Consider the following 24,108-nt stretch of genomic DNA (forward strand, 5'->3'; position numbering starts at 1 on the left):
CGTGAGCTTCCATCTGCTGCTTCTCTCCCCAGATGACCGCGGCCGCCAGGGCTGAGCCGGCAGAAGCCAGGAGCCAGGAGCTTCTTCCAGGTCTCCCGCGTGGGTGGCAGGGGCCCAAGCACCTGGGCCATCCTCGCCGCTTTCCCCCCTGCCATTAGCAGGGAGGAGGTGCAGCAGCTGGGACTTGACCCACTCAGCCACAGTGCCGGCCCCTCAAGGTCACCTGTTCATGCGCCACATTGCTGTGCCCCCAGCACGTGTGTGGGCCGAGGGCAGGGCTCGGAGGCCGGAGACAGCAGACTGCAGCCCTGGGACGGGGACCCGTGGGTGTTTCCTGCTGTGTCTCCAGCGCCTGGAGCAGAGGGTACCGTAAGCTGAGGTTTGTGGAAAGCGCCTGGGCTGCGGCACAGAGCCAGGACCACGTCCATGTCCATGTCCACAGGTGCCGGGGCTCCGTGGGCCTCTCGCCCAGGGGCCAGCGTCGTCTCCACCCGCAGGCGCCGGTGGGAGGCTTGCAGCTGGGATGTGTGGACACATGGACCCTGCGTGTGTGATGAACTGCCCGGGACGAGGCCGCGGTGCACCGCGGAGAGGCAGGAAGGTGAAAGTCTCCCCGCAGGGCGTCTGTCAGCCACATTCATCGTGAGCAGTGGCCGGATCACGCCGTGATCTCTAGCTCCTCCGGCTGGCTTCCCTGCCCCCCCCCCCCCCCCCCCGCCCATCGGGAATGTTTGAAGGGGACAGGAATGGGCTTCCCGGTGGTGACACCGTGCTAGCTGGGCTGGGGGACGCGACTCGCGGGAGGCCGCGTGAGGCTCAGCCGGTGACCGGTGCCTGGCCCACTGTTGCCACGCTGTCCTCACCCTTCCAGCCTCCTGGGAGGCCAGAAGGCAGCGTGGCGCCTCCCACACTCCAGGGGGAGGGCCGTGCTCCTGTTGAGTTTTCTGCTAGGAGTCACAGGAAGGCCGGCCACAGTGGGCACGGGCGGCAGGCGTGTGTGCGCTCCCAGGTGTGTGCGCTGTGGCCCATCAGGAGTGGGGGAGGCGTAGTGCAGAACCAGAGTTCACAAGCTGATGTGCGCTTAGACCACAAAGCTGAGCCTCAGAAACCCCTCTCTCTGGTCCAGACCCGTCCAAGCCAGGACGTCACTGTCCCCGCCTCCCCAAGTGCTGCCCGGCTCCTGACCAGGGGCAGTGCGGCAGGGGTGCTGGAGGGACTTGGGGAAGGCCGTGCCCTGGCCGCAGGGTGTGTGGTGCGCAGGTGGCTCCCTGGAGGGCACCAGACTCCCCAACCACACAGCACAGCCTCATGCAGCCCACACTGCAGCCGGTGGCTAAGCCCACGGGGCATAAAGGCCTGGTCATGTGGTGGGCGTGGCCCTCTGAGTGCCCGTGCTCCGGCAGAGCTCTGCTGGGCTGGACAGGACTTGGCCAGAGTCTGTCGCAGCTGGTGTCTCCCTGGGCCACGCTTGGGTCCCCTCTTCTTGCATATGTGCCGCTCCTTACTAAACACCTGTCTGCTTCACAGGCACCCAGCACTGGGCATGGCTGCCCAGGGGCCCTTGGTGGACCAGCCGTGGCTCGTCGGTGGCTTGGGCCGTGGCCTGCTTGAGGTTAGCGGTCAGGGTCAGTGGACGTGGGGAGAGTGCTGGGAAGCCTCGGGGAAGCGTCATGCAGAGGAGAGGAGCTGTGCAGCCGTGGGCGGGCTCCGGCTACCGCGCCGGGCTCTGTGCCGCCCGCGCCCACAGCTGGCTGTCTGCTGGGTGGTTTGTGAACCGTCGGCCTTTGGAATCCTACACTGCACCATTTTGGCTGCAGTGAGGTGAAAACAAAAACACAAAAAAACCCAAGATGTGTGTTTAACTACAAGTTGAGCTCCGGCTTTTGGTTTCTGCAGAGTCGCTGGTGGCTGGGAGCCTGCCCCTCTCCTGCCCCGTGACCCAGGGTCAGCCCGAACGCTGGGGCAGCGGCAGAGGGCACACATGGCCCGAGATGGGGCCATGGGCGCTGGCGGGCGCGTGACTGTGGAAGGCGCGTCTGCCCTGCGCCAGGTGACTCACGGCGGTCACCAGACCCAGGGCCCCCAGAATCTGTCCGGCTTCTTTTCCACTTCAGTGCAAGTCCACAGAAAAAGTTGTTTATGGATGTCTTTGCACCAAAAATAAAGTTATCTCTTAATTTCACTTTCGGCAAACTTTGGGAAGTGCCCCATATAAAAAGTGACGGATTGGCCGGGGACAGGCCAGCTTCAAGAGGGGAGAACTTGGGAAGCGGGCGGTTCCTGCCGCCCAGGGCTGGCAGACGCTTCAGCCGTGGGAGTTCCGTCATTTCCACCTGATCCACGGACTCGGTCAGCTTTAGCGGTGCCCGCCGGTGCCGGGAGGCGGTGATGTGGTCCTAAGTTCTGCCGGCAAACTCCGCCTGCGTGGCACGCAGTTTGTTCTCGTGGTTACGATAAGGAATCCGATTTTGGTGACTCCAGTGTCATGGAGAGAACAGTGTTCTTTCTAAATTCCAAGCGGAAGTGTGCTGGGGCTGCCTGTGGCCCGCGAGGAAGCCCGGGCTGCCTCCGATCTTGCAGGAGCTGAGCTGGTCAGAATTTCCCGTGTCCGTGTCCAGTTCCACAGCACCTGGAGAGAGACGGTGCAGGGAAGGCTCAACCGGAGCGTCGGCCGTCCCGTTCTTCCGTTTTCCTCGCCATCCATCGGACTTGGTAAGTGTTGGAGCCTTTAACAATTACTTGGTAAATCACCCCGAGTGTCTAATAATGGTGCTGAACTTTCGGTAAACAAATACTTCACATTTTGGATACAGTTGTATAAATCGGTTGGAAACCCTTCATTGAAGCAGGCAATGAATAGGAGCTCCAAAATGCTAATTATCAGCGTTCCTAGCAAGTTGTAATTACGGCCAACACAGCCTGCCTGCAGGAAGGCGGCATGATGGCCCGTGGAGCGCGGCGGGGTGTGCGCCCTGCCACTGAAGCCGGCACGCGATGCGGCTCTGCTTGACACGGCCGGGGGCAGCGCCGAGAGGGTGTCCCTAACGGGGTCTGGCAGCGAAGGCCTGTTCCGTCCCGGAGTGTCACGGGTAGGATGCATTTGACGCATTCTGTCGGGGACGGGTGTGTGTCAGGAGGCGGCAAAAGGCGGCCTCTCCAGCCGCGTCTGCTGGAGGAGACCAGAACTGATGACAGGAGTCACCTGAGCTCACCGGGTCTCCCGGTTTCTGTAGACATAATCGCTTGTGAATTTAAAGTGAAAACAATCAGTTGGAATGTTGGCAATTTAAATGTTTGAATCATAAATTTTTTAAAAAAAGATTTATTTATTTGAAAGGTAGAGTTAGAGAGAGAGAGAGGGAGGTCTTCCATCCGCTGTTCACTCCCCAAATGGCCGCAGTGGCCGGGGCTGGGCCAGGCTGAAGCCAGGAGCCAGGAGCTTCTTCCAGGTCTCCCACGTGGGTGCAGGGACACAGGGACTCGGGTCATCCTCCACTGCCTTCCCAGGCCAGTCACTGGGAGCTGCATTGGAAGTGGAGCAGCCGGGACTTGAACCAGTGCCCATATGGGATGCCGGCACTGCAAGCCGCAGCTTAACTGGCTGTGCCACAGTGCCAGCCCCTAAATCACTAAATGTAATTTGAAGACAGTTACATGCAGTTTTATGAAAAATCTAAAACAAAGTATTCTTACTAAAGTGCGTTCTGGCAGATGTGTAGCCTAGTGTTGGGGACGCTGGTTCTGTGACACCTGTGCCCCTCGTCGGGGACCTGGGTCCAGCCCCAGCTCCAGCTCCGGACGCCGGCTCTGCTGCTGCTCACCCTGGGCGGCCTGGGCGGCGGTGCTGCGTCCAGGGGTTGGCTTCCGCCCCCCCCCCCCCCGGGGGAGTCCTGAACTGGGTGCCTGGCTCCTGGCTGCAGCCTCTGGCCCGAGGGCCATTGTGGACATGAGGGCGTGGACTGGCAGACAGGAGCTCTCGCTCTCACTCTCTCTCTGTTTCTGTCTCTCAAATAATAATAAAAAAATATGTTCTTCTGAAGAATGCCACTGACACAGGGTTAAGATCCATGTACCAGGGAAACGAATTTTAAAGCCTTTTATTTAAGGTATTTGACAACTGAGCCCCCATCCGTGGATCACTCTCCCCAAGCCCACGACAGCTGCCCTGGACCGAGGCTGGGGGCTGGAAACCCAGTGCAGGCCTTGCAGGCGGGCACGGGCAGCAGCAGGCAGTGTGCCTGGAGGCAGCGCCGAGCCTCCGTCCCCTGTGCCGATGCGGGCGCGCGCGACTCAGCCACTGGGCCAGATCCCGCGCCAGAGAGAAAGGCTAAGCTCTGTCAACGTACACCAAGAATAATGATTTATTTTCACATTTTTATGTTCAGCTAAAGAATTTATAAAAAAATTTTGTTTTAATGGACATAGACATGTTGTATTTTCACTTTTTAAATTAAAAATTTATTTTTTAAAATAGCTCTTGAATAAAACTATTTTAGGCCACTAACGTAATAAAACCAATTTATTGGTCAATGCATGCATGTATAATTTAAGCTATATAAATATGTATGAGTTCATGGAAAACATTTGCTGTGTGAATATGCGATTTGTATTGCAGTGGCGCCTGCGGGGGCCTGGGAGGCTGAGCGCCTCGGCCAGGGCCGTGGTGGGTCAGTGGTGCCGCGTTTTGGTGTTTTGTGGAGTTATTTCTCTTTATGTTACCAGATCTTGCATTAGGATGTTAATACACTTTTACTAATGTGGATAAAGACCCCCCCCCCCCGCCCTCTTCTACCTCCCCAGATTCCTGTTACTTCTTTCTGTTGTTTTAAAGTTAAGTGTCGGGTGAATTCAGAATGCTGTTTGCGAGAGATCTCTGGAGAACTCAGACAAGGCTCTTGCAGAGCAGCCGGCCCCTCTCCCCTGCCCGCCCGGCCCCTCTCCCCTGCCCACCCGGCCCCTCTCCCCTGCCCGCCCGGTCCCGCCCGGTCCCTGCTCCCTCCCAGGCCCGGGCGCCTGAGGCCGGCCCCACCTTGCCTTTGTTCCCGGGCTGCAGGGCTTGGACTGTGCGGACATGGAATTCTGGGCTTGCAAAGTGAGCCTCAAACCTGCTTTGGGTGCAGGGTTCCAGCCCTCCCTCTGCACCTGTGGGTCCAGCCAACCCGGGATCAAAGGGGACGGGGCAGGTTCTGCTCCTTGCTTGTTATCTGCAGGATACAGTGTAACAGCTGTGGCCTCCCAGGTGCTGTTTGCTGTTCCTGCTGGTTGTCTTGTCTTCAGCCTGCAACCTTGCCTCCTCCCAGGAGCCTCTTTGGCTGCGCCCACCCCGGCTGAGGCAGCCCCTGCCCACGCAGGCTGCCCCTGGGCTCCTTGGGGCAGCGCCCCCCCAAGTCATCCTGGGCGCTCCTCAGGAGAGAGGGACAGCCTCACCTCCATGCAGGGCAGGGGCGGTGGCAGGGGTGTTCCTGCGTGCTCGCGCGCCCCTCCGCGTTCCAGGCACCCCACCCCGGAGGGCAGACCCCACCCCAGAGGGCAGACCCCACTCCGGAGGGCAGACCCCACTCCCAGAGGGCAGGCCCCACCCCAGAGGGCAGGCCCCACCCCAGAGGGCAGACCTCACTCCCAGAGGGCAGACCTCACCCTCAGAGGGCAGATCCCACCTCTGAGGGTAGACCCCACCCCCAGAGGGCAGACCCCACCCCCAGAGGGCAGACCTCACCCCAAGAGGGCAGACCCCACCCCCAGAGGGCTAACCCCACCCCCAGAGGGCAGACCCCACCCCCAGAGGGCTAACCCCATCCCCAGAGGGCAGACCCCACCCCCCCAGAGGGCAGACCTCACCCCCCCAGAGGGCTAACCCCACCCCCAGAGGGCAGACCTCACCCCCAGAGGGCTAACCCCACCCCCAGAGGGCTAACCCCACCCCCAGAGGGCAGACCCCACCCCCAGAGGGCAGATCTCATGTGAACCTGGAGATCGTGAGGGAGACATGGAGCATATATATGGAGAGAGAGAGAGAGAGAGAGAGAGAGGCGGAGAGGGCAAGATCAGACCAAGCCCTGTAGTTGGGGGAACAAAGGAAAGGGGGGGCCGGCCCTCAGCTGCCAGGACCTTCGAGGGCCGAGGGACGGGGTGGGCGAGGGAGGGGAGCGGGCTGATTCGGCAGAAGGCTCCTGCAGGTACCCCAGATGTCTCTCATCATATACATTATACATGGGGGGTAGGGAGAGAGCCCCCATCCACCGATTCCCTCCCCAGGTGCCTGTAACACCTGAGAGGCAGAAGTCAGCTCAATCCAGGCCCCCCACCGGGCGGGGTGCAGGGGCCCCACCACTGCTTTGCGGGGAAGCGGGAGTGGCGCGGCCCAGGGAGCTGCTCTGGGGGATGCGGGCGTCCTCACCAGCATCTTCACAGTGAAGCCGAATGCCTGGGCGGAGACATCCTTCACGGCCCCTTCTGTGCTGCTCACGTCTCGTTGAAAATCTCTAATCGTCGCTGAAGGCTCATTTCCATCCGCAGTGCCACGGAGCCCGTCCTCGAGGGGACGGCTGTGCAGGCACATGGCGCAGGACACGCGTCACAGGCTGGAGACTGCGCGTGGCTGGTGTGTTACAGGGCCGGGGACACGTGAGGGGCCTCCTGTCAGTGTGGGGGAGGGAGCAGAGGCAGGTGCACCCCCACTCATCTGGGGGCCCCGGCCCCGGGGGCTGGTGAGCAGAACCCGTCTCAGCCCAGCTCGGGGACCTCACTCGGTCTGGGGGAGGCTGACCCAGCCACAGTGGTGGTCCTTCTTCCCGTGAGCTCTCTGAGTGACCGAGCGTCTGAAGGGCCCCGCCCCACACCTAAAGCGCAGATTCCCCAGCCCTGAGGCTGGGCCCGGGGATCTGCATTTGCTTCTCCCTGAGCCCTGGCCTCTGTCTGCAGGAGGCATAGCTCACAGAGCTCTGCACGCTGGGCTCCCTTGCCCCCTGCAGGGTGAGTCTCTCCGGCTCTGGGTCCCACAGCCCCCAGTCATTCCCTACAGAGCAGCGTCTGAGAGGTGGGTGTGCTGTGTGAGAGGCGTGTGCCCATTGTGTCATCCCCCGGTGCCAGCAGCGCCCCTGACCTCTGGGGTGCGGGCCACACCTGCTCTGAACTCGCCCTCACAGCCACGGGTGAGTCCGGGGCCCACCTGACGTCCCAGACCTCACTCGGCCTTGTCTTCCAGAGCCCACCCTACGCAGAGAGCCTCCCAGACAAGGTGGGGCACAGAGCCCAAGCCCTAACCCAGCCCCAGAGCCGGCCCCGCTCCCCCACTCCCAAGGGTTCTGTGGCGGGTTTGAAGATGTGGGGTTTGTGGGAGGGGTCCCACGGCAGAGGTGTGGCATCCGCAGCGTTGCTGGCCCCAGCCCGCGCCCCCTCTCCCTTCTGGTGCACCTGGAAGCCTTCCCCGTGGCGTGCCCCGCGTAGTTCGCCATCCTCGGAGTACTGGGGAGCTCAGCTCTGCCCTGGAGTCTCTTGCGAGCCAGTCTGAGGCTTGGTCCGCTGTGTGCCTGCTCTGTGCTTGGCACGAGGGGTTGGCCTGTCCGTCAGCACCTGCTGGGAGCGTTCTGCTTGCTTTGTCGGAGGTCAGCACCACAGATGTCTCCTGGAGGGAAAGAGGTAGCAGTTGCAGGGAGGAGTCGGGGAGGCTGGAGGGGGCAGGACCTGCAGCGCGGGGGCGGGGGGCGGGGGGCCGAGGGCAGGGCTGTGCAGTTGCCCGGAGACCCTGCGCGGACGGCCGGGGTGTGCACCGGGCCGGGAGCTCCCCAGCGCACGGTGGCCTTGTCAAGCTGCGGTGGCAGCTGGCTGCTGGGTCGTGAACTCTACCGGCCAGTTGTTTCATTTTGCATGAAGCAGGATAGGCGTCGCCTATATGCATTTTAGAAGGAAATTTGTATGTGTTTGTATGTATGTGCATGTGCATTTGCACACATGTGTACCATGGACCGAGTGTCTGCATCCTCCCAGAACTGAGTGTTGCAACCCTGACCCCCAGTGTGATGTGAGGAGCTGTGCCCTTGGGAGGCGATTGGCTCATGGGATTCGTGTCCTTGTCAAAGAGCTGGGCGATGTGGGTGTCCCTTTGGCTGTGTGAGGGCACAGCAGGAAGAGGGGCTGCCCCCTCCATGGGCTCCTTGATCCTAAACTTGCAGCCTCCCGCTGCCTGTGGACCAGGAGAGCGTGTGCACCGGGCTGTGAGAAGTGTTTTGCATGGGGGTCGTTGTGTGTGTTTCCCGTGGCTGCGGTGGAAGCTTCCACAGGCTTGGTGCCTTGAACGTCACCGGCTCAGCATCTCGTGGTCCTGGAGCCGCAGGTGGAACGGCCCCGCTGGGTGGGAGGCCAGGGTGGCAGGACAGAGCTCCCTCTGGAAGTGCGAGGGAGGAGCTGCGTCCTCACCTTCCCCAGCTCGGGATCTGCGTGTGTCTCGGCTCCTGGCCTCCTCCGTCTTTGCAGTAGGCGGCCCAGCACGGCCTCCCCACCTCCTACAGGGAGCCGAGCAGTGGCACTGGGCCCCCTGGGATCACTGGAGAACAGGTCTCCTGCTCAGGGGCTGCGTGTAGTCACGGGTAGCCACGTGTGCAGTCCCTGTTGTGCGCAGGTTGTGGGAACCAGGATGGGGACAGCTCTGGGGACCGTGACTCAGTCAACCACGGTCAGCACTGGGTCAGGTGACTCTGACAGTCCCTGCCAGCCCAGAACCTCCGTGGTCTTCAATGAGACCGGACAGGCGTGAGCCGGCCGGTGCCTCTGCTCCTTGCACCTGCCCGTGCCCTGGTCTTGTCGTCCGTGTTCACTCAGCACAAGGACACCCTCTGGCTTCAGCAGTGAGTTACCCTGGACCCCCGCCTAGCCCTGGAGAGGCCCCACGTGCTTCTGCCCACCCTCCTGGGCCTCTGTCCTTGTGCAAGAAGAGCCTGCCCCAGCCGGCCTCCTCTCTCCAAAGGTGATTGAGGGGAACGTGGAGCCAAGCGCCACCCCACTCCTGCTACCTGGGTTCTTAGAACCTCCCAGCTGAGCCAGCCCGGCCATGGGGACACACCGTCCACCTGCGGACGCCTGAGAGGACGGGGCGGGTGGTTCAGGGCTCTGAGCCGTGGGGAGCCGAGCACCTGTGGTGGTGGCTGCAACCCCTTGTCTCCTCTGCTCTGACCTGAGAGAGAGCCTTGAGCCTTTGTCACATCAGAACGGCTTGTGACAAAAGCACCCTCCGCTCCCAGGGAGAGCCCCTGCACTCCACCCCACCCTGGTGGGGCTCCATCTGCCGAGGGGACCCTGGCCTGGGACTGCACCTCGCTCTTGCTTCTCTGGGCCGCAGCACCGAGTGGGGCTCACCAGCGTCTGCCGACTGCAGGGCACTGGGCCCCGGCTGACTCCGTCAGTGATGGTCCTGCCTCAAGGGCAGAGGTCCCTGCACCACGCAGTCACTTCCTCACACCGTGCACCTTGGTTGTCCAATGACTCCTGCGGCAGGAGCCAGGCTCCATCCCGCTTTCAAGTAAACTACTCTGTTGGGCAGGGAGCCGGCGGCCTTCCAGCGGACTGGCCTCGGCCGCACCCGGGCGGGAGAGCTCCTGTGCCCCCTGGATGCAGGCTTCGGGGCCTGAGACCCGGGTGGCGATGAGTCATGGAGACGCCGTGGAATTCAGGCCCGAAGGAGACCAGCCGGCGGTAGCCCTGTATCCGTCGCCTTGGCAACAGATTCGTTCTTGCCTTCCCCATGAGCAGTTCTCGGAGCCCAGAAGTCGGGGGCCCCTCAGGCCGCACTGGGAGCTGGGCAGGGACAGGACCAAGCCAGGTGAAGGGCACAGGTGCCTGGGTCACGCGTGGCTCTCGTCACGGGGCAGTCGCCACGTCTCTTGGCGGCGAGCCTGGCCTGCGTGGCCCAGCCCGGGCCTCGGCACGGGAGGCCTCTGCTGTCGGTTTTCTCTCTTGGACGCCGGGAGGGTACGGCAGTGTGTGTCCCACGGGGCGGTGGACAGGTCGTGCAGAGCTCGCTGGCCTGGGACTCGGGGACCTCTGGGTGTGAAGCTCCCAGGCTTCGGGAGTGTGAAACACGTTCGCTTTCAGCGGCCGCGGGAACTGTGCCCGGGAGCGGCTGGGGTGGCTCACGATGCAGACGCGCCAAGTCAACCAGAGCAAGGTGTTCGCAGTCACCCTGACACTCACCGTTTGTGGGGGGACTTTAAAACGCTCTCTCGCGGTTGTTTTGCAATGCGATGTTCCGGGCGGCTGCTGCCACCCTGTGCTGTAGGGGCCCGAGCCCAGTCCTCTGAGCGTCGCTCGGTGCCACCCGTGCTCCCGGAGGGCAGCTCTTGGGGCTTCGGCGCGTCAGGGAGAGCAGCGGGGCCTTCTCAGCCTGTGTGGCTGCCCCGAGCTCGCGTGGCCAGGGCTGCTCCGCCGTGGCTGTCGCGGCGTGGCGCCCCACGCTCCAGGCGGGCGGTTCAGGGACGCCCGGGCTGACGGCAGTGCTGCGGTGGTCCTGGGGGTGGGGTGTGAGGGTCTCTCGCCCACCCCGACGGCTTTCCCTTTGGGATTCTGGATTGAGACGAGGTGTGCGCCCGTCAGCAGGCTTCTGTGAGGGGAGCGGAGACCCCTGGAGCAGGGTGTTGGCACCGCCAGGCCCGGGCGCACGGTCAGTACACAGCCCCTTTCCTCCGGTCCCCTCCCTCTGGGTGTGCGTGGGGCATGGGGGTGGGCTCCTGGTGGGCAGGGCTTGCTTTGTGACACCTGCTCTCCAGCTCTGCACGGAAGCCAACCTCAGGTGGCTGACGGACGGAGGGCCCTGTCCTCACTGGTGATGGGAAGAGGCAGCTTTAACACCAATAGGGGGGCGAGCACTGTGGCCTGGTGGGAAGGCGGATGCCTGGGATGCGGGCATCCCGTATGGGCCCCAGTTTGTGTCCCGGCTGCTCCACTTCCCATCCTGCTCCCTGCTGATGGCCTGGGGAAGCAGCCGAGGGTGGCCCAAGTGTAGGGACCCTGCCATCCACGTGGGACACCTGGGTGAAACTTTGGCCTGGCTCAGCCCTGGCCATTGTGGCCATCTGGGGAGTGAACCAGTGGATGGAAGACCTCTCTCTCCGTCTCTTCCTCTCTCTCTGTAACTCTGACTTTAAATCAGTCAATCAATCAATCAATCAATCAATCTTAATAAAACCAGGTGGACCCATCAGGCCCGTGGAAGTTTGCACATCACTGGTGCGGAAGGTGGATGACCGCAGTGGACAACAGCGGACCTTACCCTGCTGACCAGATCGGGAACGATCAGGTAGGACCCTGTAATGGGCGGTATTTTAGTTTGCATGAAAACCTTGCATGTGCATACATCCTTGGATCTAGAATCTTCCTGCAGCTGTGGCTGAAGTGTGCAGAGCCGGGTGTAACCCCAGGGTGCGGGGAGAGACGGAGGGGGTGATCGGCTGGGGGGCAGGCACACAGGCTTAGTGAGGCTCCTAGTGGCGCTTACACAGAGGTCTCGGAACAGGCCAGCGCGAACGAGGGTGGCAGACGGAGCCCGGTCCTCCCGCCTGTACGGTGGGGTGTGTCCAGCCTCCCTCCCGCCTGCACAGTGGGGTGTGTCCAGCCTCCCTCCCGCCTGCACAGTGGGGTGTGTCCAGCCTCCCTCCCGCCTGTACGGTGGGGTGTGTCCAGCTTCTCTCCAGCCTGTACAGTGGGGATGTGTCCAGTCTCCCTCCCTCACGGGCCCTCTCGGAAGAGCACAGGAGAGACTGAGACACTCGGCACAGGGCCTGTCTGGCGGAAGTCCACTGTAGGCAGACGGTGGCTGAGAGTTCCCGGGCTTCTGTCAGGGACTCGCCCCGGGCCCTGCAGTCCCACCAGCTGCTGTCGGGGTGGCGGGTCCCCTGCAGGAGCAGACAGGGCTGGACAAAGACCTGGAGACACAGAATCCAACCCCCTTGTGACCTCAGGCAAGTTACTGCCCCTCCCTGAACCCCCGTTTCCATCTCGGGTGGTCAGTCTGGGCCAGTTCTGTGGTGAACGCATCCTGCCATCCCCACTCACTGGGGGACCTGGCTGAGGGGTGGCGACACGGCTGGTGCTGAGGCAGAGGGAAAAAGGACAGTGGCACCAGCAGCACCACCAGGGTCTCAGCGGGCAGGGCGAGTCACTCAGCCGAGTCCAGGTTCACAAGAGAGATGGACACCTGCCACTCACTCAGCCAAGTCCAGGTTCATGGGAGAGATGGACACCTGCCACTCACTCAGCCAAGTCCAGGTTCACAGGAGAGATGTGCACCTGCCACTCACTCAGCCAAGTCCAGGTTCATGGGAGAGATGTGCACCTGCTGCCCACTCGGCCAAGTCCAGGTTCATGGGAGAGATGGGCACCTGTGCCCACTCGGCCAAGTCCAGGTTCACGGGAGAGATGGGCACCTGTGCCCACTTGGCCAAGTCCAGGTTCATGGGAGAGATGGGCACCTGCGGCCCAAGTCCAGGTTCACGGGAGAGATGGGCACCTGCCACCCACTCGGCCAAGTCCAGGTTCATGGGAGAGATGTGCACCTGCGGCCCAAGTCCAGGTTCACGGGAGAGATGGGCACCTGCCACCCACTCGGCCAAGTCCAGTTCATGGGGGAGATGGGCACCTGCCGCCCACTCGGCCAAGTCCAGGTTCATGGGAGAGATGGGCACCTGCCGCCCACTCGGCCAAGTCCAGGTTCACGGGAGAGATGGGCACCTGCCGCCCACTCGGCCAAGTCCAGGTTCATGGGAGAGATGGGCACCTGCGGCCCAAGTCCAGGTTCACGGGAGAGATGGGCACCTGCCGCCCAGTCGGCCAAGTCCAGGTTCACAGGAGAGATGGGCACCTGCGCCCACTTGGCCAAGTCCAGGTTCATGGGGGAGATGGGCACCTGCGTCCCCCCTGCAGTCGGCCCGAGTGAGCGCTGAGCCCTTCTGAAGGACTGCGGGGTGCAGCTGAGACCTCAGTCTGATGGGTGGGCTTCGTGCCACGTGGTGCCCTGCACTGCACGTGTCTCCCTCCCCTCCTTCCGCCTTCCCTGCATCTCAGGGTCAAGGCAGGATTTTGCCGACCACAGATTTCCAGTTAATGAGGACCACGTATATCTTTGAAGATGCTGTGATCTCGGTTTAAACGAGGATCTGAAAATCTGCAGTCGGTGCCTTCCGGCTCTGACGGGACAGGAGCAATGAGCCGCCTCACTCGCCCAGGGCTGGGGCGCGGGCTCTCCGAGGGAGGTGCGGGGCAGCCTGCAGCCCGCAGGAGGCCTCTCTGGTCAGTGCTGGGTGCCCCTTGGCCCCTGGGGTGTCCAGTGGGCCCACAGCAATCACAAGGTCCTCGCAGGGAGGGGGTCGGGAGGGTCCCAGGCAGAGGCTGAAAGCTTTGGGGCCGTGAGCTGGGAGAGCCGGAGGCTGGGGTCCAGGAGACAGCTCCCCCAGAGCCTCCGGGGGACGGGCCCTGCCCTGCACCCCGCACCCCTGACCCCAGGCTGGGACACGAGCCTGTGCTGCCTGCTGCCCTCCGTGTGCCGTTCTCACAGCAGCCACGGGGCGAGAACCCAGGCAGGGCCGGCCAGAGCCAGGTCCACCTGGGCAGGCGGCACTGGACTCCGTGGGGCTGGCACTGGCCCAGCGCTCTGGGCCTCCGTGTCCACTTCCCTTCCTGGCGTCTCCCTGCGATGGGGGGGGGCTCGTCTGTCCACCACTGTTCCATCTACCATGTGTGGGGGTGGCTGTGATGACGGTGAGGGTCTCTCCTGCCCAGGCCCCGACGCTGGGGCCGCCATGGAGGCAGCGGCCGTGTCGTGAGCAGCGGCTCCAGCCCTGAGCAGGAAGGAGCCCGCCCTCCCTCCCAGTGGGCAGCCTGAGGGCGGTGAGTGTACAGGACACAGGGCAGCCCCACGGAGGCGGCTGGCAGAGCTCGGAGCACGGCCCGGGGCGTTCCTGGCCTTGGCCTTGGGAGGCCGCCACAGTTTGCAGCTAGCACGACCTAGTGTTTCCATCACCTACCTGCCCCCGAGGCCCAGAGCCCCCTGCCCCCCACAGGCTGGGAGCACGGGAGCCAGGGAGGCCCCGGAGCCCCTCTGCCCGGAGGGCAGGTGGACGTGCAAGGACAGGGCCGTGCTCACAGGGCCAGGGCCCCGGTCTGGTGCCTCTGCGGTGCTGGGACGGCAGGTTTGGGGAGCTTCCCACAGCTCGCCCTGAGCGTCCCAGGCCCAGTTTGTCAGCAAAGCCCCTGAGGGCCCTGGGGACCCCGGCCTTGGGTGTCTGTGTGGGAGGCCTCTGTGCTGCTGGGGGCTGTGCGTCACGTTTGCCGAGGATTCCTCTGGCTCCGTTCCTGGGACCCCCCCCCCCCCCAGTGTTACACAACAGTCTGCGGAGTGACGGTGACGTGGGAGAGGAGCTGAGTGAGAGCCAGACTCCTCTCCACCCACCCAGGCGCTCATGCACTCGGCCGGCCTGGACCCCGCTGGGCAGCAGGGTGGACACAAGCCACGTCCCTGCCACTTCCAAGAGACGGGAGCACGGTCACAGCTTCCGGTCCTCTGGGTTCCTGCTGGGGAGCTCAGCGCTGGCTCAGCGCTCCCTCCCACACCTGAAGACAGTCTGGGGGAGGGTGGGGACCTGGCTCTGTTGAGTGACAGGTGGCTCGGGGCACCTGCGCCCTCCCACCTGCTGTGAACCTCTGCCTCCCCGACTCTGCTGCAGCCCCAGTCAGCCCCTCTCCCTCTGCCCTCGTCCTGCCCAGCACCTGTGCCCAGACCGAAGCCCAGCTGGTTATGGGCAGTGCCTCGCCTTTGCTGCAGGCTGGGTGAAGGCCGTCTGCAGGGCCTTCCCCTCCGTCCTGCGTCGTCTGTCGCTGGCAGGGCTCAGGAACACTTCCCAGAGGGGGGGCTGTGGCCCTGGGGCTGGGGCCCGGGCTGTGGTGGTGAGTTCATGACCTGTTGGTGAAGATCCTCTGGGTGCCTTAGGTTTCCAAGCACTGGAGCCCTTGCCGCCTCAGGGTGGTGATCTCACAGCTCTCCAGACCCACCCGTGATCCCGTGGCCTTCCTGATCCTCCTGTGATCCCATGGACATTCCTGCTCCTCCTGTGATCCACCCAGGATCCTGTGGTCCTTCCTGATCCACCTGTGATCCTCCCGTGATCCTGTGGCCTTCCTGATTCTCCTGTGATCCTTTCTGATCTACCTGTGATCCACCCATGATCCTGTGATCCTTCCTAATCCACCTGTGATTCCATGGACATTCCTGATCCACTGTGATCCTCCTGTGATCCCATGTCCCTTCCTGCTCCTCCTGTGATCCACCCAGGATCCTGTGGCCTTCCTGATCCTCCCGTGATCCCGTGGCCTTCCTGATCCTCCTCTGATCCCGTGGCCTTTCCTGATCCACTTGTGAGCAGCCCATGATCCCATGTCCCTTCCTGATCCACTGTGATCCTCCCGTGATCCCGTGGACATTTCTGATCCACCTGTGATCCGCCTGTGGTCCTGTGGTCCTTTCTGACCCACCTGTGAGCCCCCGGCCTTCAGGGAGGGGAGTTTCCATCTCCTGGGTTTGGTACACTCCAGGCCTTGAGAATTCTGCATGTAGCCCCAGCTGCCTTCTTTGCTTTGCTTGTTGTGTGCTCCACAGGGATCCTCCCGTGTCCGTGGGGCCCCAGGGGTGTCTGGGAGCCCAGCCCTTTCTCACAGCAGTGGCATTGGAGGCGCAGTGACGGATGCCCTGGACGGCTGGGATTTTTGCTTGTTTCAGTCACTTTTTCCACCTTTTCTTTGAGACTCACAACTCAGTGCTAAGAGCGCACCTAGGGCTGACCTCACGTCCAGCTGACCTCACGCCCAGGCTGAGCAGGAGACCAGGAGTGGGCGGTCGGGGCCCCGGGGGTCTTTGCTGGAATCATGGGAGGTTGGCCTGGGGGTCTTTGCTGGAATCATGGGAGGTTGGGGCCCCGGGGGTCTTTGCTGGGATCGTGGGAGATCGGGGCCCCGGGGGTCTTTGCTGGGATCGTGGGCGGTTGGGGCCCCGGGGGTCTTTGCTGGAATCCTGGGCGGTTGGGGCCCCGGGGGTCTTTGCTGGGATCGTGGGAGATCGGGGCCCCGGGGGTCTTTGCTGGAATCCTGGGCGGTTGGGGCCCCGGGGGTCTTTGCTGGAATTGTTGGAACGAGGCCCTCGTACAACGTGTTCATGTGCGGTGCCACTTGTTGGACTCTGGTTATGTGCCAGGCTCCCGGCTCGCTGTTCCTGCATTGCTTTTTTTTTTTTTAAAGATTTATTTACTGAAAAGTCAGAGTTATACAGAGAGAGAAGGAGAGAGAGAGAGAGAGAGGTCTTCCATCTGCTGGTTCACTCCCCTGATGGCCACATTGGCTGGAGCTGTGCTGATCTGAAGCCAGGAGCCAGGAGCTTCTTCCAGGTCTCCCACGTGGGTGCAGAGGCGCAAGCACTTGGACCACCTTCTACTGCTTTCCCAGGCCACAGCAGAGAGCTGGATCGGGAGAGGAGCAGCCGGGACTAGAACTGGCGCCCATATGGGATGCCGGCACTGCAGGCGGTGACTTTACCCACTACACCACAGCACCAGCCCCCCCTGCGTTGCTTTTAATTCTTACACGTACTTTGCTTGGTAGTCATGATCCTATTTCTTTTTTGGTAAAGATTTATTTATTTGAAAGGCAGAAGGAGAGAGAGAGAGAGAGAGAGAGAGAGAGAGAGAGAGAGAGAGAGAGAGACTTCCATCCTCTGGTTCACTCCCCAAGTGGTCACAACAGCAAGATATGGACCAGGTTGAAAAGCCAGGAGCCAGGAACTCCCCCCTGGTCTCCCACACGGGTGACAGGGACCCAGGTAGTCGGCCATCTCCCTCTGCAGGGGGCTGGATCGCACGGGAGGAGCTGGGACCCAGACTGGCACCAGGAAGCGGGCTGCCAGTGTCGCAGGTGACGGCTTCCTTAACCGCCGCGCACGGGGCCAGCCCACCTGCTTCTGTCTCTACTACAGGCAAGGCACTTGAGCCCCGGGGAGGTTGTGCAGGCTAAGGTGTGACTTCACGTCTGTCTGTGTCCCTGTGGCTTTTGGGTTCACTTAGTAACGACCGCTGCTTCCAGGGTGACCGTCCGTCAGTGTCCAGGTGAGACAGGCCAGCGACATGCGTGTTTAAAACCAGTGTCTCTGCTAGTTGTTTCTGGAACCTTGGAGACACTCCCCGCGCCGTCTCTGGGTATTGATCCAAAGAAGCAAATCGCGAGTCGGCACAAAGACGAGATGGTGTTTATTCATCACGGGGTAATTTGTGATAGGAGAAATCAGGGCTCTTCTAAATGTCCTGTAATGAGGGGATGATTAAGCAGATTATGCAGCCAAAGATGCTTACAATGAGTTTGTAGTAACACGGGGAGATGCCTCGCATGTTAAGTGCGAAAGACAACAAGTGAAAGACGGTGTTTGGAGGCTGATCTCAAGCACGGAAAATTGCGGAGGGAAGAGACGGAATAGCCGGTGTCGGCAGCGCCTTCCCGGCAGGGCACACGCGCTCGCTGTGGGCGCCTTCCCGGCAGGGCACACGCGCTCGCTGTGGGCGCCTTCCCGGCGGGGCACACGCGCTCGCTGTGGGCGCCTTCCCGGCGGGGCACACGCGCTCGCTGTGGGCGCCTTCCCGGCGGGGCACACGCGCTCGCTGTGGGCGCCTTCCCGGCGGGGCACACGCGCTCGCTGTGGGCGCCTTCCCGGCGGGGCACACGCGCTCGCTGTGGGCGCCTTCCCGGCGGGGCACACGCGCTCGCTGTGGGCGCCTTCCCGGCGGGGCACACGCGCTCGCTGTGGGCGCCTTCCCGGCGGGGCACACGCGCTTGCTGTGGGCGCCTTCCCGGCAGCGGACACGCGCTTGCTGTGGCTCTGTCTCCACGTTGTCCATGATGAGCGAGCATGTGGCTAGAGCCAGGGCGGAAGACGACGTGTCGTTAAAAATCCTGGTGAGGACAGCAAATGTGACGGGGTTTGCTCAGCTGAGCTGGGCCTGTTGGGCCCCGGGCTGGACGCCAGCGGACGAGGTGACGGCCTGCCTGGGGCGGGGTCCGGTCTGCACGGCGCTTCCCACGCGTCCTCGGCGTCCTCACCCCTGCCTCCCCCCCGCCGGGTTTCTCACTGTCGCGTCTCTCACGCATCCAGATGAGTGCAGACAACACAGTCGCAGCTCTGAGGAACGTCCCACGACAAGCCGCCCCGGGACCTCCCCCGTCGTGTGGGGCCGGAGCATTCCGGAACCTTGGAATGTTCTGGTCTGTGTGCCCCTTCCTCATTCCCCCCCTCCCCCGCCTCTACCCTGGCTGGCCTACTTCTCACGTTTGTGGGGCTTGGGGCTAGCGTACAAACCCAGGCCCACACACCATATGTCTAAATATTTATAAACTGTAAATCAAGTTAATGAACTGTTAACAAATACGCTCGCCTCCCGCGTTGACAAATATACCTTCATCATAACAAGGTGGAAAAATGTGTAAAATTATGGGTTATATTCTGATAAGTGAAAGCTGGCGAAATATGGAAGCAAACGGAATTTAATTATTACGCATATGCCTTGGCGTTCTGTTGATGGGCCAATAACATTTGGAAGAGGAGTAAAACAAAAATATGCATAACTTATACGTTGCCGTGTGCTTATTCCTCAAAATTTATTCTTCTTGCCTTCATCTAAGCAGCACCACTAATTATGTTATTATAATTAAAATCTTCCCATAATTTGCATTTTATTGACAATAATGACAAATTAGACACACTCTCCTGAGTTATGTAGTTCTTCCATAGTTTTCAAAACTTAATTTTGGTTTGCAGGAACTTTGATCCGGAGAGGCTGTAGCAGCTGGGGTTGTCAATAAAATTCTTAGAGGAATAAATTGATTTGGAAACCAGCCAAGTCCTTTGAAATTTTTCTTACAGTGTTTAGGCGTTGTGATGGAGAGGCACATCCTACGTTTATGATTAGCAATGGGAAAACAATAAAGTGCCCGGATTTCATCATCTGAAGCCACTGTCCTCACTCCGGGTGCTCCTTGGGTTTCATCGTCAGCGTCAGGACCCCTGCAGGGATGGGAGGCGCCGTCAGCCCAGGTGAGGAAGGGGTGAGGCCGCCCGCACGGCAGAGGGCGCTCAGCTCCGCGTGCGTGCGCCCGTCTGGTGGGCGTCGGAGAGCGGCTTGTTCTTCCCCTACGGCCGTCTTTGGAGAACCAACTCAGGTCCCAGTGACCCAAGGCCCTGCCCCGGCCCCACCTCATGCGGCTTCCTCCCCTCAGCACCGCCACACTGGGCACCGAGCTTGCGGCGCGGGGACCCAGGGGGACACAGGGTGTCCCAGCCGCACACCTGTGGGGACCCTGGGGACACAGTGAGTCCCAGCCACACACCTGTGGGGACCCTGGGGACACAGTGCGTCCCAGCCGCTCACCTCTGGGGACCCTGGGGACACAGTGCGTCCCAGCCGCTCACCTGTGGGGACCCTGGGGACCCTGGGGGACACAGTGCGTCCCAGCCGCTCACCTGTGGGGACCCTGGGGACACAGTGCGTCCCAGCCGCTCACCTGTGGGGACCCTGGGGGACACAGTGCGTCCCAGCCGCTCACCTGCGGGGACCCTGGGGACACAGTGTGTCCCAGCCGCACACCTGTGGGGACCCTGGGGACACAGTGAGTCCAAGCCGCTCACCTGCGGGGTCCCTGGGGACACAGTGAGTCCAAGCCGCTCACCTGTGGGGACCCTGGGGACCCTGGGGGACACAGCGCGTCCCAGCCGCACACCTGTGGGGACCCTGGGGGACACAGTGAGTCCAAGCCGCACACCTGCGGGGACCCTGGGGACACAGTGCGTCCCAGCCGCACACCTGCGGGGACCCTGGGGACCCTGGGGGACACAGTGCGTCCCAGCCGCTCACCTGTGGGGACCCTGGGGGACACAGTGCGTCCCAGCCGCTCACCTGTGGGGACCCTGGGGACACAGTGCGTCCCAGCCGCTCACCTGTGGGGACCCTGGGGACACAGTGCGTCCCAGCCGCTCACCTCTGGGGACCCTGGGGGACACAGTGCGTCCCAGCCGCTCACCTGTGGGGACCCTGGGGACCCTGGGGGACACAGTGCGTCCCAGCCGCTCACCTGTGGGGACCCTGGGGACACAGTGCGTCCCAGCCGCACACCTGTGGGGACCCTGGGGACACAGTGCGTCCCAGCAGCACACCTGTGGGGACTCTGGGGACACAGTGCGTCCCAGCCGCACACCTGTGGGGACCCTGGGGACACAATGAGTCCAAGCCGCACACCTGTGAGGACCCTGGGGACACAGTGCGTCCCAGCCGCACACCTGTGGGGACCCGGGGGACACAGTGCGTCCCAGCTGCACACCTGCTGGTCCTGGTATCCAGGGTGTCCCGGCCACAGGTGTCAGGTGGGGAGGTGTGGAGCCAGATCTTGCCTGGCCAGGGCTGAGGCCTGGGCAGCCCAGGGCTCCTGAACGAATGATGTTTGTGTACGTTTCCTGTATCTGGTGCCCTGAAGTGCTGACCGGGGGTCAGGACCCTCCTTGCCCGGAGGCAGGAGCTGCCCGTACCAGTCCTCGCTCAGCGTCTCTGGACTTCTGTCCAGGATGGCAAGAGCACCTGTCCACACGAGGAGCAAGGCCAGGTGGGACGCTCTGTGGGCAGAGAGTCCTGGAGAAGACGAAGTGGCAGCCTGAGGGTCCCGTCTGTCCCAGCTCCCTTGAGGGGTTGCCAGAGACCCTGTGGGGGGATGGGTGAGCCCTGCAGGGAGACCCCGGGATGGCCCCGTGTTTCTGGGCCAGGCCACGGCGACCCCAGCTCCAAGAGGGCCAGGTTGCCTAGGGATTCTGTCCCTGTGTGGGGGACAGTGCGCACCCCGGGGCTGCCCGCCCACTGCTTCTGCCGCTGGGCCCATGGCTCCCCGGCCAGGCACCGTGACTGCCGTGGTCTGGCTTGCTCTCCTGGGTGGCTTCCGGAATCTGCTTTCTCCCTCTCTCCTTTTCCACAGTGTCGGGGTGCCCTCCCGCCCGGGGTGCCCTCCCCGCCCCCTTCCTCGTCAGTAGCCCCTTGAGGACTGATGCCCGCAAGCTACGTTTTGGAGATTCTGTCTCGACTGACGGTTTTCCCAGATAAAGGACTCTGGCTGGGGTGGCTCCGGGGATGGCAGGGCTTGGCCGGGCGTCGCTGAGCTGTGTGCACGCGTCCTGTTCCCGCCCATCCTGTTCTGCCTGGCAGGGGCTGCCCCTTCCCCGCGTGTCCAGGGCAGCGAAGGTCCTCCCGGGCCGTCCTCGCGTCGGCCTTCCTGTGTTGGGACCCCTGCCTTGCTTCCTGGGTGCTCTGAGTTCTCCCTCGGAGCACACACAGGTCCCTGCCCTGTGAGACCGACGGTGCAGGCTGGGCTGTGGGCAGCAGCGTGAGAGGTAGGAAGGGGCCTGGGGACAGGGCACCCCCACCGACGCGAGTCCACGGAGGCGGCCCCGCTGCTCAGGGCGGCCACCGAAGACGTAGCAGCAATCCCTCCACCACTGCGCCCGTCTCACCATTTTCTAGAACATTCTGAGCTCTTAGGATGGGGAGAACCTCCCCTCTGTGGGCCACACCCCTGGGAGAGCAGCACGCGGGCGGGGGTCTCCTGGCAGCCTCGGAAGAGCTAGCTCCCAGGCAGCGGACCCCACAGCCCTCCTGGCAGCCATGGAAGCTTCTAGATGCCTGGGTCCTCGGCTGTGTCCCCGTGCCTGTTCCCTGCCCTGTCGTCAGCACGGTGTGCGCTCTGGTTTCCAGCGGCGGCCCTCGGTCCGTGGTTCTCTCTCTCGGCCGCTGCCCAGCCCGTCCGCCGCCGTGCGGGGTGGGCCCGGGCGGCGTGTGCAGATGCCCGTCCGTCACTCTTGGCTGTGCCGTCTCCTGCAGCGTTCATTTTCTTTTTCTTCTCTCCCGAATGAGACCGACGCCAGCTTAAGGAAGAAATCACTCGTTCGCGGAGCTGTCAGTGTCGGCACTGGAGCCGCCTGGAGTCGATTAGAGAGGCGCGGAACTGCTCCTGCCGGGCGGAGGGCGGAAAGCAGGGAGTGGGAGCCGGGCCGGGTGTCCTGGCCCGGCAGGGAGGAAGCGGCTCTGGTGCAGGCCCAGCCCCCTCTGCCGCCTTCCCGGACAAGGCCAGCGCTCAGGTCAGAGGTGCAGGCGCGTGCGCTGGCCGCAGAGCGGACGCAGTTCTCAGAGCTCAGTCGGGATACAAGCCGTGTCCACACGTTCATCTAGAACAGCGAGATCCACGCCGAGCCCGTGTGGACAGAGAGAGACGCTTCTGTGGGTTCAGGACCCTGCCCCGCCCACCAGGCTGCCCTCCAGGGCCCGCGGCTCGCACCGCGCCCGGCTGGGGCTGGCGTCGGGGGCGGTGTCTGAACCATCCCAGTGGGCTCAGAGCGGGAGAGGCGACTCGACAGCTCCTACCTGTCAGGTCAGGCATTCCCTTTGTCCCTTTGTTTCAGGCTAGAGGTGGCCCTCCCGTGGCGGGAGTCACCCGCGGCCCCGGGCTGGGCTGCCGCTCGCCTCGCTGGCTAAGTGAGCTCAGGACCGTGGTTAGGGAAGTGGGGTGGGGCTGCCAGGGTCCGCTTAGGTTCAGCTGGCAGAATGGACCAGGATGCGTCTCGGCGGTGACGGGGCCTGTGTGCAGCACGGCCACACCCGTGTCCTCCAGTCCCCCTTGCAGTCACCAGCCAGCGATGAGCGCCTGGGCCCTGCGGGAGACACACCCAGAAAGGATGCTGAGGGCTGGTGGGGCCTGGGACTGCCCCCTCTCCCAGAGGTGGGCTTCGGCCACCCCTTGCTCCCTGGGCACCCATCCGTGTGGCCGTACGCTTGCCCTGAGCATACGTGGGGAGGATCGCGTGCACAGAAAGAGGGCCCGGTGGGCGGCCAGTGGGAGGGAAAGGGGGGCTTCCGCTGGACGAGCCCTGCTGTGAGGTGAGGGACCCCAGGAGGGGCCCTGGGCCTCCAGTCCCCGCGGTGGCTCCGCACCCCAGCGCCTGCCCAGCCTTGAAAATGCACTGTGGGCCAGGACCAGAAGGGGGGGTGGAGGCCCTCGGTGCTGCCCCCTCTGGGCTGGGGGGCCCTCGGTGCTGCCCCCTCTGGGCTGGGGGGCCCTCAGTGCTGCCCCCTCTGGGCTGGGGCCCTCACTGCTGCCCCCTCTGGGCTGGGGGGCCTCGCTGCTGCCCCCTCTGGGCTGGGGGGGCCTCCAAGCCAAAGCAGAGTCACAGGCCTACGTGTGCAAGCACACACGTGTGTCTGTGTGTGTACTCATGTGGTGTGCATGCGCTGCCCACCTGTGTTCCTGTAGTGCTCCACATGTGTGTTCACAGGTATCCTCTTGCACGTGTGTGTATGCCCATCTGTGCACACACGTGTGATGAGCCCACACGTACCCGCGATGTGCTCACATTTGTGCCATACAAGCTCACACGCGTGAGTGCAGTGCCCATGTGTGCTCCAGCGTCTGTGTGTGCTCAGTGTGCTCATGTTTAGGTAGGCAGGTGCCTGAGTGTGAGCGTGTGCGCGTTCCTGCATGTGTCTGTGCGTGTGCACACGTGTGTCTGTGCGTGTGCACACATGTGTCTGTGCGCGTGCACATGTGTGTGCGTGCGTGTGCACATGTGTCTGTGTGTGTGCACACATGTGTCTGTGCGTGTGCACACGTGTGTCTGTGCGTGTGCACACGTGTGTCTGTGCGTGTGCACACGTGTGCGTGCGTGCAGCTAAGTGACTTCCACCCTTTCCTGGCTGCAGGCTGTGAGGTCCAGGGTTCTCAGCCCCCCTCCCCGAGCTCGCAGAACTGCACGTGGGCCGGCCTCGGCTTCACGCCCAGCTCCTCACCCCGGACCCTCCCGCTCGGAGCCGGCTGGGCAGAGCTGCTGTGGGCCCGGCTCTCTGAGCGGCTGCCGAGACGCTTCTGTGACCTGTTTAGGGCAAAGGGAACCTTCCCGCGGAGAGAAGGCTTTGAGGAATGGCGGAGCCGCATGAAGGAGTCTGAGGGACAGCGGCTTTTCTGGGAGCCCCGGCCTCTGCAGCCGCCTCCCCTGATGGGGCAGGGGTC

General features: G+C 62.9%; 2 long non-coding RNA genes across 2 annotated transcripts in view; both read left to right on the forward strand.

Moving 5' to 3' along the window:
- The first annotated feature begins 9,786 nt into the window (after positions 1-9,786).
- On the forward strand, positions 9,787-18,633 carry LOC149123661 (uncharacterized). Its single transcript, XR_016216440.1, has 2 exons — positions 9,787-11,287; positions 18,170-18,633. It is a non-coding gene; the product is annotated as an uncharacterized LOC149123661 (long non-coding RNA).
- A 3,561-nt stretch (positions 18,634-22,194) lies between these two features.
- Positions 22,195-24,108, forward strand: part of LOC138844459 (uncharacterized) — a 31,686-nt gene continuing 29,772 nt past the window's right edge. The window contains exon 1 of the long non-coding RNA XR_016216441.1: positions 22,195-22,476. This is a non-coding gene — a long non-coding RNA (uncharacterized LOC138844459). The remainder of the gene's footprint in view (positions 22,477-24,108) is intronic.

The sequence above is a fragment of the Oryctolagus cuniculus genome, chromosome 11, assembly GCF_051225735.1.
Source record: "Oryctolagus cuniculus isolate XC-2025 breed Fujian yellow rabbit chromosome 11, ASM5122573v1, whole genome shotgun sequence".
Lineage (NCBI taxonomy): Eukaryota > Metazoa > Chordata > Mammalia > Lagomorpha > Leporidae > Oryctolagus > Oryctolagus cuniculus.